Here is a 19,388-nt window from a genome sequence, read left to right as displayed (position 1 = left end):
TATTGAGCACCCAGAATGCACGGGAGAGTAACAAACACTCAGACACTGAAAATGCACTTTATCCACAAATCAGAAGGCACCAATAGGAAGAGAGGCATGGGTTTCTCTCCAAACAACTCATTCCAATGAAGCCACGTGGATAGTTTGAAGAAGAACAGAGATGCGGTTCAAACGTTATGGCCCTCGAAAGTTCTTGGATCAATTTCCCAATCTTCTAAGCTCTTATTTTCTTCATCACAAAAATTAGTATTCCCATCAACCGTTTCATTCTTATGGAGATTACTTTGTTTAGTAAAATAAGTTTTATAGCACCTCTAGTGCCTAGAATGCACCTTATCTAGCACTAACTTATCGAGCATTCAGAATAAAGGTGAGTCAGGGTACGCGAGGAGAGGGGGATGGGCAATACAAAATGGGCTTTGAGGAGCACTGAAGCAATGCAAATATAACAATGACACAACTGGATGCTCAAAAAAGTAAAAGAAGGGTGCAACACTGGGACTTCCCAAGAGGTCACCCATCCCAATAATACTCTGGCCCAAGTGCGCTTAACTGTAGAGTTCTCATGGGATCCGGTGCACTAACACTTGTATAATCGCACCAATCATCAAACTCTCACACCCTCATGTTATCCCATGCATCATAATGCAACCTTTTCTAGGACGCACCTTATCGAGTACTCAGAGCGCACCTTATTGAGCACCCAGAATGCACGGGAGAGTAAAACACACTATGACAGAGAACACACATTATCAAACACTCAAAATTTGCCAATAGGAAGAAGGGCATGGGTTTCTCTCCAAACAAATCCTCCCATTGAAGCCACGTGGAAAGTTTGAAGAAGAACAGAGATACGAGTCAAATGTTATGGCTCTCAAAAGTTCTTGGATCAATTTCCCAATCTTGTAATCTCTTATTTTCCTCATCACAAGAATCAATTATCCCATCGACCGTTTCATCCTTATGGAGATTACTTTTTTGAGGAACACAATTTTTATGGCACCTTTAGTGCCTAGAATGCATCATATCTAGCACTAACTTATCGAGCACTCAGAATGAACGTGACACGTGGTATGCGAGGAGAGCAGGATGAGCAATTGAAAATGGGCTTTGAGGAGCACTGGAGCAGTGCAACACTGGGACTTCCCAAGAGGTCACCAATCCTAGTACTACTCCAACCCAAGCACACTTAATTGTAGAGTTTTGATGGGATTAGATGCACTAATGCTAGTATGATCACACACGACATCAAACTCTCACACCTTAGTATTAGCGCATGCATCACAATGCAACCTTTTCTTGGACGCACCTTATTGAGCACTTAGAGTGCACCTTATCGAGCACCCAAAATGCATGGTAGAGTAAAAAACACTCTAACACTGAGAACACACGTTATCCAGAATTCAGAAGGCACCAATAGGAAGAAAGGCATGGGTTTCTCTCCAAATAACTCCTCCCAATGAAACAACATGGATAGTTTGAAGAAGAACAGAGATGCGGGTCAAACATTATGGCCCTCAAAAGTTCTTGGAGCAATTTCCCAATCTTGTAAGCTCTTATTTTCCTCATCACAAGAATCAGTTGTCCCATCAACCATTTTATCCTTATGGAGATTACTTTGTTGAGGAACATAAGTTTTACAGCACCTTGAGTGCCTAGAATGCACCTTATGTAGCACTAACTAATCGAGCATTTAGAATGAACATGAGTCAGGGTACGCGAGGAAAGGGGGATAGGCAATCAAAAATGGGCTTTGAGGACCATGGGAGTAACACAAATATAATAATGACACAACCAGATGCTCAAAAAAGTAAAAGAAGGGTGCAACATTGGGACTTCCTAGGAGGACACCCATCCCAATACACTCTGGCCAAATGCGCTTAACTGCGGAGTTCTCATGGGATCCAGTGCACTAACGCTGGTATGATCACACCCATCATCAAACTCTCAAAACCTCATGTTAGCCCATGTATCATAATGCAACCTTGTCTAGGACACGCCTTATCAGGCACTTAGAGTGCACCTTATCAAGCACCCAGAATGCACGGGAGAGTGAAAAACACTCTGACACTGAGAATGCACCTTATTTGGTACTGAAAAGGCACCAATAGGAACAAAGGCACAGGTTTCTCTCCAAACAACTCCTCCCAATGAAGCCAGGTGGATAGTTTGAAATAAAACGGAGATGCGGGTCAAACGTTATGGCCCTCAGAAGTTCTTGGATCAATTTCCCAATCTTGTAAGCTCTTATTTTCCTCATCACAAGAATTAGTTGTCCCATCGATTGTTTCATCCTTATGGAGATTACTTTGTTTAGGAATAGAAGTTTTATAGCACCTTTAGTGCCTAGAATGTGTCTTATCTAGCACTAACTTATCAAGCACTCACAATGAACGTGAGTCGGGGTATGCTAGGAGAGGGGGCTGGGCGATTGAAAATGGGCTTTAAGGAGCACAGGAGCATCGCAAATATAAAAATGACACAACTTGAAGCTCAAAAAAATAAAAGAAGGGTGCAACACCAGGACTTCCAAGGTGGTCACCCATCCCAGTACTACTCCGGCCCAAGCACTTAACTGCAAAGTTCTGATGGGATCTCGTGCACTGATGCTAGTATGATTACACCTGTCATAAAACTCTCACACCCTCATTTTAGCTGATGCATCATAATGCAACCTTGTCTAGGATGTGCCTTGTCAAGCACTCAGAGTACACCTTATTGAGCACTCAAAATGCACGAGAGAGTAAAAAACACTCTAAAAATGAGAACACACCTTATCTGGCACTTGAAAGGAGCCAATATGAAGACAAGCACGGGTTTCTCTCCAAAAAACTCCTCCCAATGAAGCCATGTGGATAGATTGAAGAACGGAGATACGGGTCAAATGTTATAGCCCTCGAAAGTTCTTAGATCAATTTCCTAATCTTATAAGCTCTTATTTTCCTCATCAAAAGAATCAGTTGTGCCATTGACCACTTCATCCTTATGGAGATTACTTTATTGAGGAACATAAGTTTTATAGCATCTTTAGTGCCTAGAATGCACCTTATCTAGCACTAACTTATCGAGCACTCATAATGAACATGAGTCATGGTACGCGAGGAGAGGGGAATGGACGATTGAAAATGGGGTTTGAGGAGTATAGGAGTAGCACAAGTATAATAATGAGGCAACCAGATGCTAAAAAAATTAAAAGAAGCGTGCAACACCGGGTCTTCCCAGGAGTTCAACCATCCCTGTACTACTCCGGCCCAAGCGCGCTTAACTGTGGAGTTCTGATGGGATCCGGTGCACTAACGCTGGTATGATCGCACCCGACATCAAACTCTCACACCCTCGTGTTAGCCCATGCATCATAATGCAACCTTGTATAGGACGCGCCTTATGGAGCACTCAGAGCGCACCTTATCGAGCACCCAGAATGCACAGGAGAGTAAAAATCACTTCGACACTGAGAACTCACCTTATCCGGCACTCGGTTTTTTTTTTTTAAAAAAAAAATTTATAAATTTTTTAATTTAACTATAGATTTTTCAAAACGTCCTGCACACCACTGTTAAGCTACAGATAAAAACATAAATAACTACAAAAATCAGAAGAAGAAAAATAAATACACCGGGTCTTCCCAGGAGTTCAACCATCCCTGTACTACTCCGGCCCAACCACTCTTAACTGCGGAGTTCTTATGGGATCCAGTGCACTAATGCTGGTATGATCGCACCCAAGATCAAACTCTCACATCCTCGTGTTAGCCCATGCATCATAATGTAACTTGTTTAGGATGCACCTTATTGAGCACTCAGAGCGCACCTTATCAAGCCCCCAGAATGTACGAGAGAGTAAAAAACACTCTGACACAAAGAATGCACCTTATCTAGTACTCAAAAGGTGCCAATAGGAAGAAAGGCACAGGTTTCTCTCCAAACAACTCCTCCCAATGAAGTCACTTGGACAGTTTGAAGAAGAACGGAGATGCGGGTCAAACGCTATGGCCCTCAAAAGTTCTTGGATCAATTTCCCAATCCTATAAGCTCTTATTTTCCTCATCACAAGAATTAGTTGTCCCATCAATTTTTTCATCCTTATGGAGATTACTTTTTTGAGGAACATTAATTTTACAACACCTTTAGTGCCTAGAATGTGCCTTATCTAGCACTAACTTATCGAGCACTCACAATGAACATGAGTCAGGGTACGTGAGGAGAGGGAGATGGGCGATTGAAAATGGGCTTTTAGGAGCATGGGAGCAGTGCAAATATAACAATGACAGACTTCCTGGGAGGTCACCCATCCTAGTACTACTCCGGCCCAAGTGTGCTTAACTGTGGATTTTGGTGGGATCCAGTGCACTAACACTAGTATGATTACATCTGACATTAAACTCTCATGCCCTCGTGTTAGCCCATGCATGATAATGCAACCTTGTCTACGACGAGCCTTATGGAGCACTTGAAGTGCACCTTATCGAGCACCCAGAATGCATAAGAGAGTAAAAAACACTCTGACACTAAGAATGCACCTTATCCAACACTCAAAAGGCACCAATACTTAGAAATGCATGGGTTTCTCTCCAAACAACTCCTCCCAATGAAGCCACGTGGATAGTTTGAAGAAGAACGGAGATGCGGGTCAAACGTTATGGCCCTCGAAAGTTCTTGGATCAATTTTCCAATGTTGTAAGCTCTTATTTTCCTCATCACAAGAATTGTTCACAATCCTTACTCCAATTGTATTTGACACCCTTGTGTAAAGTATTTGTAAAAGGTTGTCATCTATTTGCCAACTATGAGATGAACTTGTGGATAGATTGGAGCCTTCCTTGTAGACCTCTCATCTGGATGATGTTATGGGGTGGAGGCATATCCATAATTTCTTGAACCTTTTCCAAATCCACCTTGATTCCTTTTGCAGACACAATGTATCCTAGTAGTTTCCCTGATGTGACACCAAATGCACATTTCTTAGGATTGAGCCTAAGACTGAACTTCTCCATACGATCTAGGATGGGTCCCAAATCTTGCAAATGAGTATTCCATTTAGCACTTTTGACCAAGGTATCATCCATGTAGTCCTCCATGGTCTTATGCATCATGTCATGGAAAATTGTAGTTACTGCTCTCTGATAAGTTGCACTAGCATTTTTCAAACCGAATGGCATTACGTTCTAGCAAAAGGTTCCCCATGCACATGTGAAAGAAATTTTCTCCTGGTCTTCTGGCGTAATTTTTATCTAATTGTAACCAGAAAACCCATCCATTAGTGAGTACATCTTGTAGCTCGTCGTCATGTCCACTATCATATCAATGTTGGAAAGTGGAAAATCATCCTTAAGACATGCCAAGTTGAGATCATGAAAGTCAGTACAAACGTTGATAGATTTATTGTGCTTGGAGACTAGAACAATATTAGATATCCATTCAGCATAATCAATTGCATGAATGAAACTAGCTTTCAAAATTTTCTCCATTTCTATTTTGACAAGCAATGAAACATGAGGATGCATTTTTTGAAGTTTTTGTTTAACTAGTTTGATGCTTGGTGTAATGGACAAGTGATGCATGATAAGATCAGGATCCAGTCCTGGCATGTTAGAATATGTCCAAGCAAAATTTATCTTCTTCTTTCAGAAAAAGACAATGAACTCTTCCTTTTCTTTAGATGACAATGACTGTGCTAGATGTATCATATGAGGATTTTCTTCTATGCCCAAGTTGATCGGCTATGTTGACTCTATCAGCACTGTTGATTGGCTCTGTTGGCTCTATCAATATCAAATATCTCATCTGTAGGCAAGAGCATAGTCACTCTCGAATATTTGATGTTAGCTTCAGTCATGTTGATGCTCTTTTCATTGGTGGAAGACATTATAGGTTCGAAAATGTTTGGGTAGTAGGCAAGAGCATAGTCACTCTCGAATATAGGGACTTTGCTAGATGCAAAGAGTAGTGACAAGTTCAATTGCATTCATGGTATAGTCATTAAGTACTTGGACCAGTAATTCAAGACCTATGACAACTTTGTCCACAGGTGCGTTTGAATGCCTCTGAGTACTAACGTTAGCAATTGATGACTCTAGGACACTAGTTGGATCAGACCCATCCAACCTAACCCTAGACATTTCACCCACTTTGATTTGGTTTTCATAGACATGAACTTGGTCAATGTCTTTATCAGTAGTTGCTTCTGAAAGAGAGTCAAACTCATATTCCTTAGAATCAGTGCTACATGGCGAGAGACTGTAGAACTCCCCAATAATGATAGGGACATACTCTCCTTCATCTTTTGGATTTTTACATAGGTACTCAATATGTAACACTTGACTAGACTCGCCTTGTTCTAAATAGGCACAGTGTGAATCAGTATTGTCCTCAGAAGAATCACTAGTACCATCCATAGTGCTGACATGTGGCACAAAGTCATGAGAATTTAGCAAGATCATGAGGAATAGGATAAGGATAGGGATCCTCATTGTCAGATTGTTCCTCTTGAGTATTGGACTCGGCTTGTGACTTGTTTCCAGCTGAACTCTTAGGTTCTAGTATGAATTTATTAGGTCCCAAATGGAAAGGAACCTTCTTAAATCCTAGACTAGTTGTATCACTGTTGCGTCAAGTTATTGCCTTGATAGGATCAATAGGCCATTGTTATTTGCACCCAATAGGGCTAGTTCCCTTGTAGCCAAAATGCTTCATAAGTCTAAGACCAAGCCCATATTTTTCAAGAGTGATTTCTTGAGCTTTCTCTATTAAGTCTACTAGAGTCTCTTCTTTGTAAAGCCACGTAGCAATAGATCTATTTTTGCTTTCATCTTCTAAGGGAACTGTAGCCTTGAAAAAAGTGCCATTATACTTGGTTTGAGGTGTTCCATAATGACAAGGAGACTCTGGAAGAGATGTTAATGACAGCATTGGTTCAATATGATACTCTCCCATGCTAGTTTCCTTCAATTTGAATGACTGCTTGATTTGTTTCAGCTTATTGTCATGATAATTAGTGGATTCCCTATTAGTGGGGACAAAATTCTTAGTAGCTTTGAGCATATTGCAGGTGTAACTAGTATTGGCAGAAATAGTGACTTCAAAGCCATGAAATGGGAATTTGATGCATTGGTGAAATGTAGATGGCACAGTGTGCATCTCATGTATCCATGGTTATCCTAACAGAATGTTATAAGCCAATGGAATGTTGAGCACCTGACAAGTGACATCCCTTTCTACAGGACTGACGTGAATGGGTAAGACCACAAGACCTAAAGACTTTCACTCAATTTCATCATATGCTTTTATGGTGATCTTGCATCAAGGATCAATAGAGTCTTTAGAATAATTTAATTGTCTAAGAAAAGTAGTAGAGACAATATTTAAGCCAGTGCCATTATCGATGAGTACCCGATGAACATGTGTCTAATGTATCATAACCTCGATGTGTAGAGGTTGATTGTGTGGGTGAATCAGTGAGTTATCATCCTCCTTAGAGAAAGTCATAAGATAAGGTGAGGTCAAGTGACCTACCATGGATTGAAATTTCTCAAGATCAAGATCATGAGGAAAATTTTCCTTAGTGAGGGCTTTGTCCAAAATCTACCTGTGAGCAGGTGATATTTTAAGTAGCTCAAAGATAGAGATTTGAGCATTAGTTTGTTTCAATTGATTGAGAACACTATAGCTGGTTGCTATTGAATTCATTGTGAGTTTTTCACCTTTTCCAGATGGACCAACAAGGGCTTTGTCTTTATGTTGTTTAGGATCAGGAGTAGAAGGTGTAGGGCCTTTGAGCACCAATTTGGCATGAGAGTGGGTAACAACATTACCATAATGTTGCAAAGGTGTGTTATCCATTGTATTGGAAGTAAGGCCCATCAAGACAAATGGTGTCTTGGATTTATCAATATCTTGTTTTCCCTTAATGGTAATGACATTACAGTATTTAGATCCATAGGTTCAACCATGTTGATCACATTGTCATCATTGAAGTATGCATAGTTGACCTTTTTGTTGGGTTTTGGTTTTGAAGTCTCTCTTTTTTCATAGTCTGGGATAGGCTCTTTGAATGCCTTATGATCTGAGTTCTTGTTATGTCCATCTACCACAAGTTCATCAGCATCAATCATGTCCTAGACTTTATGGCACAATTTTATGCAGTTGCTAGTTTTGTATCCCTTATTTTGGTGATACTCACAAAATGAGGTTTCATTCCACCATGGTGGGCGTGGTTGTGGATCATAGGGACGAGGGTTGTCCAGTGGTGAAATAAGCTTGTGTTGGAGCAATGTTTTGTAAACCACATCCAAAGGTTCAGCGAAAGGTGTATACTATCATTTAGGGCATGTAGCCCATGAGTTTCTTAATCTGTTCCTAGATGTCTTGTTGTTAGGAGGAGGCTTCTCAGTATTCTTGGTTGCATTGAGACTATCTGTGAGATTAAAGGCTGCCTTGGTAGGCTTAGGAGTGACATTGTCAACAACCCCATCATGTACAATTTCTCAGTTCTTGTTCACGAACTTGGGTTTATCCTTGTTAGAGGTGGAGCCTTGTTTTGTGTCCTTTTAAAAAGTAAGTTCACCCTTCTTGACCATGAATTCCTCTATGCAAATAGCATGTGTGACCATGTCTTCAAAGGTACATGGACCTTGAAGTTGGACTCTATACCCAAAATCAGGTAGGAGGTTATCCATAAAGATGTCAATTTTCTCTGTTTCTGAGATTTTGCGTGAGTATTTAGTATAAAGTTGTCTCCACCACTGAAGGAATGTGAGGAAAGGTTTTTACTTGGCTTCCATTTATACTAATCCCTGGTGGCTTCACAAGTGAAGTTGAGGCTAGCAGCCCACACTAGCATCTGTAAGTGCACACTCTTGACTAGCAAGATTAGGGTCAGTGCCGACCAGTGCAATTTATAGAGCCTCTTCTTGATATGTGATATCAGAATGAAGAAGAGGAAATTAATATGGCTTTGGAGTGTTTTGGTCAACAAAGCTTCTTTATTATAGTGAGGTGGAATCTCTGGCAAAAGGAGTGTGCTCACTTGGATCGTTCCCTGAGGTTGGATCACTCCAGGAGGCCCTCTAAAGGATTGACTCGAACTGGTGGTTTGGATCTAAGGGTCAAAGTTTTTGATTTCCCTCAAGGGGAAAGAACATACTCCTCTACCTTGTTTCCTCATCGAAACACGCAAAACATGTTAATCACCGAGTTAGCTTATCCTTGTCCTATTCCAAGACTTTGATCCCCTAAAAGAAAACCATCATCTCTTCATTAAAGGCTTTGTTTGGGACAACCACTAACTTGCTTGCCTCCCTCGGATGTCGTCTTTCAGAGGCTTCTAGGTTCCTGATTTACCCTTGGTCATGACCTCCAAGTGGTAAAGAGCATACTCCCCTATTCCCCTGTCTTGCACCCTACGAAGTTCACAAGCCCTATTTATACTATCTGCGAAAAGCAATAAAAGAAGACACAACGTTTATGTGGGTTTGAAACAAATCTTCATCATGCATATCTTTCACAAGCGTCTTGGATTCACACAGTCAGTATAGGTTCCAAGTATTTCGATAAAAGGTATCTTCGTCAAACATCCTGCAAACCACTATTAAGCTGTTGAAAACTAGAAATTAGAAACAAAATGCTTCAAAAAACGACATTAGCCAAATGGAAGCTTAACTATGGGAAAATAAATTTTAACTTTTTTTGTTCTTTTTGATACCCATAAAACAACTTTAAAAAAGCTTAAACATATGAAAAAGTCAAAAGTCAAAATTTGAAAAATACTCTTTTTTTTTTTTTTTTTTTTTTTTTTTTTTTTTTTTTTTTTTTATAAAAAATTTTTCTTTTTATAAATTTATAAATTTAACTGTAGATTTTTCAAAACGTCCTGCACACCACTGTTAAGTTAAGCTACAGATAAATACATAAATAACTACAAAAATCAGAAGAAGAAAAAAAATGCTTCAGAAAACAGCTCGATAAACTGGAACTTGAAAAACTATATTCTGCATTACTGTTGCAAAATTATGTGCGAATTCATGCACAGACCTGCGCAAGAAAAATCGTGTGCATAGCGCGAGAACCCACACAATTACGAACTTTTTTGCTCGAGAAAGTGTAGAGGAAGATGCAAAATCTTCAAGTCTTTGTGCAAAAAAATAGCTTTCTCATGCGAAAATCTGGAAGCTTGTATGGACAAAACAAAAAAAATGCAGAAAATGTATATGTGAAATTGGGGGCCTCTAATCCTCACATACACTTCAACATGGTCATTACCCGCGAGATCATCCCGAAATAAACATTGTATTCTTTATTCGAAAAGTCTAACAAAGCGACATGTTGCCTTCTAACTAGAAAGATTATGCCTTTGCTCTCAGAACAAGAATCGGGCAACCGGACCTCTAGAACGAAGGATTTATGTAGGTAAATGAAAGTGCAATTAATCTAGATGAGAGATGCAATTATCAATCTAAGAAATGAAGAAATATAGTATGCTAAATGAATGCATATTTAAAATCCAAACGATATTACAATGAAAGAAATTAAGCTATGCAAATGTCAGCAAAGTCGGTAGAAATTTCGGCATAAGTTGCTCAAAAAAGTAAAAGAAGGGTGCAACACCGGGACTTCCCGGGAGGTCACCCATCCCAGTACTACTCCGGCCCAAGCGCGCTTAACTGCGGAGTTCTGATGGGATCCGGTGCACTAACGCTGGTATGATCGCACCCGACATCAAACTCTCACACCCTCGTGTTAGCCCATGCATCATAATGCAACCTTGTATAGGACGCGCCTTATGGAGCACTCGGAGCGCACCTTATCGAGCACCCAGAATGCACGGGAGAGTAAAAATCACTTCGACACTGAGAACGCACCTTATCCGGCACTCGGTTTTTTTTATAAAAATTTTTTCTTTTTATAAATTTATAAATTTAACTGTAGATTTTTCAAAACGTCCTGCACACCACTGTTAAGTTAAGCTACAGATAAATACATAAATAACTACAAAAATCAGAAGAAGAAAAAAAATGCTTCAGAAAACAGCTCGATAAACTGGAACTTGAAAAACTATATTCTGCATTACTGTTGCAAAATTATGTGCGAATTCATGCACAGACCTGCGCAAGAAAAATCGTGTGCATAGCGCGAGAACCCACACAATTACGAACTTTTTTGCTCGAGAAAGTGTAGAGGAAGATGCAAAATCTTCAAGTCTTTGTGCAAAAAAATAGCTTTCTCATGCGAAAATCTGGAAGCTTGTATGGACAAAACAAAAAAAATGCAGAAAATGTATATGTGAAATTGGGGGCCTCTAATCCTCACATACACTTCAACATGGTCATTACCCGCGAGATCATCCCGAAATAAACATTGTATTCTTTATTCGAAAAGTCTAACAAAGCGACATGTTGCCTTCTAACTAGAAAGATTATGCCTTTGCTCTCAGAACAAGAATCGGGCAACCGGACCTCTAGAACGAAGGATTTATGTAGGTAAATGAAAGTGCAATTAATCTAGATGAGAGATGCAATTATCAATCTAAGAAATGAAGAAATATAGTATGCTAAATGAATGCATATTTAAAATCCAAACGATATTACAATGAAAGAAATTAAGCTATGCAAATGTCAGCAAAGTCGGTAGAAATTTCGGCATAAGTTGCTCAAAAAAGTAAAAGAAGGGTGCAACACCGGGACTTCCCGGGAGGTCACCCATCCCAGTACTACTCCGGCCCAAGCGCGCTTAACTGCGGAGTTCTGATGGGATCCGGTGCACTAACGCTGGTATGATCGCACCCGACATCAAACTCTCACACCCTCGTGTTAGCCCATGCATCATAATGCAACCTTGTATAGGACGCGCCTTATGGAGCACTCGGAGCGCACCTTATCGAGCACCCAGAATGCACGGGAGAGTAAAAATCACTTCGACACTGAGAACGCACCTTATCCGGCACTCGGTTTTTTTTATAAAAATTTTTTCTTTTTATAAATTTATAAATTTAACTGTAGATTTTTCAAAACGTCCTGCACACCACTGTTAAGTTAAGCTACAGATAAATACATAAATAACTACAAAAATCAGAAGAAGAAAAAAAATGCTTCAGAAAACAGCTCGATAAACTGGAACTTGAAAAACTATATTCTGCATTACTGTTGCAAAATTATGTGCGAATTCATGCACAGACCTGCGCAAGAAAAATCGTGTGCATAGCGCGAGAACCCACACAATTACGAACTTTTTTGCTCGAGAAAGTGTAGAGGAAGATGCAAAATCTTCAAGTCTTTGTGCAAAAAAATAGCTTTCTCATGCGAAAATCTGGAAGCTTGTATGGACAAAACAAAAAAAATGCAGAAAATGTATATGTGAAATTGGGGGCCTCTAATCCTCACATACACTTCAACATGGTCATTACCCGCGAGATCATCCCGAAATAAACATTGTATTCTTTATTCGAAAAGTCTAACAAAGCGACATGTTGCCTTCTAACTAGAAAGATTATGCCTTTGCTCTCAGAACAAGAATCGGGCAACCGGACCTCTAGAACGAAGGATTTATGTAGGTAAATGAAAGTGCAATTAATCTAGATGAGAGATGCAATTATCAATCTAAGAAATGAAGAAATATAGTATGCTAAATGAATGCATATTTAAAATCCAAACGATATTACAATGAAAGAAATTAAGCTATGCAAATGTCAGCAAAGTCGGTAGAAATTTCGGCATAAGTTGCTCAAAAAAGTAAAAGAAGGGTGCAACACCGGGACTTCCCGGGAGGTCACCCATCCCAGTACTACTCCGGCCCAAGCGCGCTTAACTGCGGAGTTCTGATGGGATCCGGTGCACTAACGCTGGTATGATCGCACCCGACATCAAACTCTCACACCCTCGTGTTAGCCCATGCATCATAATGCAACCTTGTATAGGACGCGCCTTATGGAGCACTCGGAGCGCACCTTATCGAGCACCCAGAATGCACGGGAGAGTAAAAATCACTTCGACACTGAGAACGCACCTTATCCGGCACTCGGTTTTTTTTATAAAAATTTTTTCTTTTTATAAATTTATAAATTTAACTGTAGATTTTTCAAAACGTCCTGCACACCACTGTTAAGTTAAGCTACAGATAAATACATAAATAACTACAAAAATCAGAAGAAGAAAAAAAATGCTTCAGAAAACAGCTCGATAAACTGGAACTTGAAAAACTATATTCTGCATTACTGTTGCAAAATTATGTGCGAATTCATGCACAGACCTGCGCAAGAAAAATCGTGTGCATAGCGCGAGAACCCACACAATTACGAACTTTTTTGCTCGAGAAAGTGTAGAGGAAGATGCAAAATCTTCAAGTCTTTGTGCAAAAAAATAGCTTTCTCATGCGAAAATCTGGAAGCTTGTATGGACAAAACAAAAAAAATGCAGAAAATGTATATGTGAAATTGGGGGCCTCTAATCCTCACATACACTTCAACATGGTCATTACCCGCGAGATCATCCCGAAATAAACATTGTATTCTTTATTCGAAAAGTCTAACAAAGCGACATGTTGCCTTCTAACTAGAAAGATTATGCCTTTGCTCTCAGAACAAGAATCGGGCAACCGGACCTCTAGAACGAAGGATTTATGTAGGTAAATGAAAGTGCAATTAATCTAGATGAGAGATGCAATTATCAATCTAAGAAATGAAGAAATATAGTATGCTAAATGAATGCATATTTAAAATCCAAACGATATTACAATGAAAGAAATTAAGCTATGCAAATGTCAGCAAAGTCGGTAGAAATTTCGGCATAAGTTGCTCAAAAAAGTAAAAGAAGGGTGCAACACCGGGACTTCCCGGGAGGTCACCCATCCCAGTACTACTCCGGCCCAAGCGCGCTTAACTGCGGAGTTCTGATGGGATCCGGTGCACTAACGCTGGTATGATCGCACCCGACATCAAACTCTCACACCCTCGTGTTAGCCCATGCATCATAATGCAACCTTGTATAGGACGCGCCTTATGGAGCACTCGGAGCGCACCTTATCGAGCACCCAGAATGCACGGGAGAGTAAAAATCACTTCGACACTGAGAACGCACCTTATCCGGCACTCGGTTTTTTTTATAAAAAATTTTTCTTTTTATAAATTTATAAATTTAACTGTAGATTTTTCAAAACGTCCTGCACACCACTGTTAAGTTAAGCTACAGATAAATACATAAATAACTACAAAAATCAGAAGAAGAAAAAAAATGCTTCAGAAAACAGCTCGATAAACTGGAACTTGAAAAACTATATTCTGCATTACTGTTGCAAAATTATGTGCGAATTCATGCACAGACCTGCGCAAGAAAAATCGTGTGCATAGCGCGAGAACCCACACAATTACGAACTTTTTTGCTCGAGAAAGTGTAGAGGAAGATGCAAAATCTTCAAGTCTTTGTGCAAAAAAATAGCTTTCTCATGCGAAAATCTGGAAGCTTGTATGGACAAAACAAAAAAAATGCAGAAAATGTATATGTGAAATTGGGGGCCTCTAATCCTCACATACACTTCAACATGGTCATTACCCGCGAGATCATCCCGAAATAAACATTGTATTCTTTATTCGAAAAGTCTAACAAAGCGACATGTTGCCTTCTAACTAGAAAGATTATGCCTTTGCTCTCAGAACAAGAATCGGGCAACCGGACCTCTAGAACGAAGGATTTATGTAGGTAAATGAAAGTGCAATTAATCTAGATGAGAGATGCAATTATCAATCTAAGAAATGAAGAAATATAGTATGCTAAATGAATGCATATTTAAAATCCAAACGATATTACAATGAAAGAAATTAAGCTATGCAAATGTCAGCAAAGTCGGTAGAAATTTCGGCATAAGTTGCTCAAAAAAGTAAAAGAAGGGTGCAACACCGGGACTTCCCGGGAGGTCACCCATCCCAGTACTACTCCGGCCCAAGCGCGCTTAACTGCGGAGTTCTGATGGGATCCGGTGCACTAACGCTGGTATGATCGCACCCGACATCAAACTCTCACACCCTCGTGTTAGCCCATGCATCATAATGCAACCTTGTATAGGACGCGCCTTATGGAGCACTCGGAGCGCACCTTATCGAGCACCCAGAATGCACGGGAGAGTAAAAATCACTTCGACACTGAGAACGCACCTTATCCGGCACTCGGTTTTTTTTATAAAAATTTTTTCTTTTTATAAATTTATAAATTTAACTGTAGATTTTTCAAAACGTCCTGCACACCACTGTTAAGTTAAGCTACAGATAAATACATAAATAACTACAAAAATCAGAAGAAGAAAAAAAATGCTTCAGAAAACAGCTCGATAAACTGGAACTTGAAAAACTATATTCTGCATTACTGTTGCAAAATTATGTGCGAATTCATGCACAGACCTGCGCAAGAAAAATCGTGTGCATAGCGCGAGAACCCACACAATTACGAACTTTTTTGCTCGAGAAAGTGTAGAGGAAGATGCAAAATCTTCAAGTCTTTGTGCAAAAAAATAGCTTTCTCATGCGAAAATCTGGAAGCTTGTATGGACAAAACAAAAAAAATGCAGAAAATGTATATGTGAAATTGGGGGCCTCTAATCCTCACATACACTTCAACATGGTCATTACCCGCGAGATCATCCCGAAATAAACATTGTATTCTTTATTCGAAAAGTCTAACAAAGCGACATGTTGCCTTCTAACTAGAAAGATTATGCCTTTGCTCTCAGAACAAGAATCGGGCAACCGGACCTCTAGAACGAAGGATTTATGTAGGTAAATGAAAGTGCAATTAATCTAGATGAGAGATGCAATTATCAATCTAAGAAATGAAGAAATATAGTATGCTAAATGAATGCATATTTAAAATCCAAACGATATTACAATGAAAGAAATTAAGCTATGCAAATGTCAGCAAAGTCGGTAGAAATTTCGGCATAAGTTGCTCAAAAAAGTAAAAGAAGGGTGCAACACCGGGACTTCCCGGGAGGTCACCCATCCCAGTACTACTCCGGCCCAAGCGCGCTTAACTGCGGAGTTCTGATGGGATCCGGTGCACTAACGCTGGTATGATCGCACCCGACATCAAACTCTCACACCCTCGTGTTAGCCCATGCATCATAATGCAACCTTGTATAGGACGCGCCTTATGGAGCACTCGGAGCGCACCTTATCGAGCACCCAGAATGCACGGGAGAGTAAAAATCACTTCGACACTGAGAACGCACCTTATCCGGCACTCGGTTTTTTTTATAAAAATTTTTTCTTTTTATAAATTTATAAATTTAACTGTAGATTTTTCAAAACGTCCTGCACACCACTGTTAAGTTAAGCTACAGATAAATACATAAATAACTACAAAAATCAGAAGAAGAAAAAAAATGCTTCAGAAAACAGCTCGATAAACTGGAACTTGAAAAACTATATTCTGCATTACTGTTGCAAAATTATGTGCGAATTCATGCACAGACCTGCGCAAGAAAAATCGTGTGCATAGCGCGAGAACCCACACAATTACGAACTTTTTTGCTCGAGAAAGTGTAGAGGAAGATGCAAAATCTTCAAGTCTTTGTGCAAAAAAATAGCTTTCTCATGCGAAAATCTGGAAGCTTGTATGGACAAAACAAAAAAAATGCAGAAAATGTATATGTGAAATTGGGGGCCTCTAATCCTCACATACACTTCAACATGGTCATTACCCGCGAGATCATCCCGAAATAAACATTGTATTCTTTATTCGAAAAGTCTAACAAAGCGACATGTTGCCTTCTAACTAGAAAGATTATGCCTTTGCTCTCAGAACAAGAATCGGGCAACCGGACCTCTAGAACGAAGGATTTATGTAGGTAAATGAAAGTGCAATTAATCTAGATGAGAGATGCAATTATCAATCTAAGAAATGAAGAAATATAGTATGCTAAATGAATGCATATTTAAAATCCAAACGATATTACAATGAAAGAAATTAAGCTATGCAAATGTCAGCAAAGTCGGTAGAAATTTCGGCATAAGTTGCTCAAAAAAGTAAAAGAAGGGTGCAACACCGGGACTTCCCGGGAGGTCACCCATCCCAGTACTACTCCGGCCCAAGCGCGCTTAACTGCGGAGTTCTGATGGGATCCGGTGCACTAACGCTGGTATGATCGCACCCGACATCAAACTCTCACACCCTCGTGTTAGCCCATGCATCATAATGCAACCTTGTATAGGACGCGCCTTATGGAGCACTCGGAGCGCACCTTATCGAGCACCCAGAATGCACGGGAGAGTAAAAATCACTTCGACACTGAGAACGCACCTTATCCGGCACTCGGTTTTTTTTATAAAAAATTTTTCTTTTTATAAATTTATAAATTTAACTGTAGATTTTTCAAAACGTCCTGCACACCACTGTTAAGTTAAGCTACAGATAAATACATAAATAACTACAAAAATCAGAAGAAGAAAAAAAATGCTTCAGAAAACAGCTCGATAAACTGGAACTTGAAAAACTATATTCTGCATTACTGTTGCAAAATTATGTGCGAATTCATGCACAGACCTGCGCAAGAAAAATCGTGTGCATAGCGCGAGAACCCACACAATTACGAACTTTTTTGCTCGAGAAAGTGTAGAGGAAGATGCAAAATCTTCAAGTCTTTGTGCAAAAAAATAGCTTTCTCATGCGAAAATCTGGAAGCTTGTATGGACAAAACAAAAAAAATGCAGAAAATGTATATGTGAAATTGGGGGCCTCTAATCCTCACATACACTTCAACATGGTCATTACCCGCGAGATCATCCCGAAATAAACATTGTATTCTTTATTCGAAAAGTCTAACAAAGCGACATGTTGCCTTCTAACTAGAAAGATTATGCCTTTGCTCTCAGAACAAGAATCGGGCAACCGGACCTCTAGAACGAAGGATTTATGTAGGTAAATGAAAGTGCAATTAATCTAGATGAGAGATGCAATTATCAATCTAAGAAATGAAGAAATATAGTATGCTAAATGAATGCATATTTAAAATCCAAACGATATTACAATGAAAGAAATTAAGCTATGCAAATGTCAGCAAAGTCGGTAGAAATTTCGGCATAAGTTGCTCAAAAAAGTAAAAGAAGGGTGCAACACCGGGACTTCCCGGGAGGTCACCCATCCCAGTACTACTCCGGCCCAAGCGCGCTTAACTGCGGAGTTCTGATGGGATCCGGTGCACTAACGCTGGTATGATCGCACCCGACATCAAACTCTCACACCCTCGTGTTAGCCCATGCATCATAATGCAACCTTGTATAGGACGCGCCTTATGGAGCACTCGGAGCGCACCTTATCGAGCACCCAGAATGCACGGGAGAGTAAAAATCACTTCGACACTGAGAACGCACCTTATCCGGCACTCGGTTTTTTTTATAAAAATTTTTTCTTTTTATAAATTTATAAATTTAACTGTAGATTTTTCAAAACGTCCTGCACACCACTGTTAAGTTAAGCTACAGATAAATACATAAATAACTACAAAAATCAGAAGAAGAAAAAAAATGCTTCAGAAAACAGCTCGATAAACTGGAACTTGAAAAACTATATTCTGCATTACTGTTGCAAAATTATGTGCGAATTCATGCACAGACCTGCGCAAGAAAAATCGTGTGCATAGCGCGAGAACCCACACAATTACGAACTTTTTTGCTCGAGAAAGTGTAGAGGAAGATGCAAAATCTTCAAGTCTTTGTGCAAAAAAATAGCTTTCTCATGCGAAAATCTGGAAGCTTGTATGGACAAAACAAAAAAAATGCAGAAAATGTATATGTGAAATTGGGGGCCTCTAATCCTCACATACACTTCAACATGGTCATTACCCGCGAGATCATCCCGAAATAAACATTGTATTCTTTATTCGAAAAGTCTAACAAAGCGACATGTTGCCTTCTAACTAGAAAGATTATGCCTTTGCTCTCAGAACAAGAATCGGGCAACCGGACCTCTAGAACGAAGGATTTATGTAGGTAAATGAAAGTGCAATTAATCTAGATGAGAGATGCAATTATCAATCTAAGAAATGAAGAAATATAGTATGCTAAATGAATGCATATTTAAAATCCAAACGATATTACAATGAAAGAAATTAAGCTATGCAAATGTCAGCAAAGTCGGTAGAAATTTCGGCATAAGTTGCTCAAAAAAGTAAAAGAAGGGTGCAACACCGGGACTTCCCGGGAGGTCACCCATCCCAGTACTACTCCGGCCCAAGCGCGCTTAACTGCGGAGTTCTGATGGGATCCGGTGCACTAACGCTGGTATGATCGCACCCGACATCAAACTCTCACACCCTCGTGTTAGCCCATGCATCATAATGCAACCTTGTATAGGACGCGCCTTATGGAGCACTCGGAGCGCACCTTATCGAGCACCCAGAATGCACGGGAGAGTA

At 39.8% G+C, this 19,388-nt stretch overlaps 9 non-coding genes and 3 pseudogenes across 9 annotated transcripts; all 12 read right to left on the bottom strand.

Moving 5' to 3' along the window:
• Nucleotides 1-484: 484 nt before the first annotated feature.
• On the bottom strand, nt 485-603 carry LOC149568025 (5S ribosomal RNA; annotated as a pseudogene).
• A 1,906-nt stretch (nt 604-2,509) lies between these two features.
• LOC149568024 (5S ribosomal RNA) lies at nt 2,510-2,626 on the bottom strand (annotated as a pseudogene).
• Nucleotides 2,627-3,197: 571 nt separating this feature from the next.
• On the bottom strand, nt 3,198-3,316 carry LOC149568023 (5S ribosomal RNA; annotated as a pseudogene).
• Nucleotides 3,317-10,589: 7,273 nt separating this feature from the next.
• LOC149568022 (5S ribosomal RNA) lies at nt 10,590-10,708 on the bottom strand. The gene has a single exon (XR_016363215.1). It is a non-coding gene; the product is annotated as a 5S ribosomal RNA (ribosomal RNA).
• Nucleotides 10,709-11,659: 951 nt separating this feature from the next.
• LOC149568021 (5S ribosomal RNA) lies at nt 11,660-11,778 on the bottom strand. The gene has a single exon (XR_016363214.1). It is a non-coding gene; the product is annotated as a 5S ribosomal RNA (ribosomal RNA).
• Nucleotides 11,779-12,729: 951 nt separating this feature from the next.
• On the bottom strand, nt 12,730-12,848 carry LOC149568020 (5S ribosomal RNA). The gene has a single exon (XR_016363213.1). It is a non-coding gene; the product is annotated as a 5S ribosomal RNA (ribosomal RNA).
• Nucleotides 12,849-13,799: 951 nt separating this feature from the next.
• Nucleotides 13,800-13,918, bottom strand: LOC149568019 (5S ribosomal RNA). Its single transcript, XR_016363212.1, has one exon. It is a non-coding gene; the product is annotated as a 5S ribosomal RNA (ribosomal RNA).
• Nucleotides 13,919-14,869: 951 nt separating this feature from the next.
• Nucleotides 14,870-14,988, bottom strand: LOC149568018 (5S ribosomal RNA). Its single transcript, XR_016363211.1, has one exon. It is a non-coding gene; the product is annotated as a 5S ribosomal RNA (ribosomal RNA).
• A 951-nt stretch (nt 14,989-15,939) lies between these two features.
• LOC149568017 (5S ribosomal RNA) lies at nt 15,940-16,058 on the bottom strand. The gene has a single exon (XR_016363210.1). It is a non-coding gene; the product is annotated as a 5S ribosomal RNA (ribosomal RNA).
• A 951-nt stretch (nt 16,059-17,009) lies between these two features.
• Nucleotides 17,010-17,128, bottom strand: LOC149568016 (5S ribosomal RNA). Its single transcript, XR_016363209.1, has one exon. It is a non-coding gene; the product is annotated as a 5S ribosomal RNA (ribosomal RNA).
• Nucleotides 17,129-18,079: 951 nt separating this feature from the next.
• On the bottom strand, nt 18,080-18,198 carry LOC149568015 (5S ribosomal RNA). The gene has a single exon (XR_016363207.1). It is a non-coding gene; the product is annotated as a 5S ribosomal RNA (ribosomal RNA).
• Nucleotides 18,199-19,149: 951 nt separating this feature from the next.
• LOC149568014 (5S ribosomal RNA) lies at nt 19,150-19,268 on the bottom strand. The gene has a single exon (XR_016363206.1). It is a non-coding gene; the product is annotated as a 5S ribosomal RNA (ribosomal RNA).
• Nucleotides 19,269-19,388: the final 120 nt, after the last annotated feature.

This window comes from Cupressus sempervirens, chromosome 3 (genome assembly GCF_028749045.1).
Source record: "Cupressus sempervirens isolate cs-2001-9-10 chromosome 3, ASM2874904v1, whole genome shotgun sequence".
Classification (NCBI taxonomy): Eukaryota; Viridiplantae; Streptophyta; class Pinopsida; order Cupressales; family Cupressaceae; genus Cupressus; species Cupressus sempervirens.
This window is presented reverse-complemented; position numbering and strand designations above follow the sequence as displayed.